This window comes from Nannospalax galili, unplaced genomic scaffold (assembly GCF_000622305.1).
Source record: "Nannospalax galili isolate Female #2095 unplaced genomic scaffold, S.galili_v1.0 scaffold1118, whole genome shotgun sequence".
In the NCBI taxonomy this organism is placed as follows: Eukaryota; Metazoa; Chordata; class Mammalia; order Rodentia; family Spalacidae; genus Nannospalax; species Nannospalax galili.
The window spans coordinates 2,619,331-2,619,871 of NW_008342011.1; the positions used below are offsets into that span (position 1 = coordinate 2,619,331).

At 34.2% G+C, this 541-nt stretch overlaps 1 protein-coding gene across 1 annotated transcript in view; it reads right to left on the reverse strand.

Annotated features, from left to right (window-relative positions):
• Positions 1-541, reverse strand: part of Macrod2 (mono-ADP ribosylhydrolase 2) — a 2,130,377-nt gene that overhangs the window by 2,012,599 nt on the left and 117,237 nt on the right. The window lies entirely within an intron of this gene.

Here is a 541-nt window from a genome sequence, read left to right on the forward strand (position 1 = left end):
AGTATAGGCCTCAAAGTATGGCTGTTAGACATCCAAGAAGGTTAGTTCCACCAGTCTGGTACTTTTAATTACTATGTGCTATGTAGATAGAGCTTGGGCAAAGACCAAGCACTCTCAGAAAAACCTTGCCTAGACATGTATTATATTCCTTGAGCTAGCTGTGTGTATAATTTGTCAGTAGGTTGTTCAATCAACATGGTTCCCTCTGTTTTTTTTAAAAACGAGCTAAGCATTATGTACCTCTCGCATTGTCTAACCATTTCACCATGGTTTGCACATTTAATGTGCCCCCATTTCCCCCCTTTCTCCCTTAATAATACCCTTCTCCTATGGATTTAATTTATGTCTTATAGCGTTTTTACTGAGTACAATATTGTATAACTGTAATAATTCAACTGTAAACCTAAAAATTTACAGCCAAATTTGAAAGAGATGCATCCTACCTCAGGAAAACGTTATTGAATATGTCAATTATGTTGTAATGATATGCTTCTTCTAAGTATGTTGTTATTAAATAAATCATTTAAAAAAAAAAAAAGGA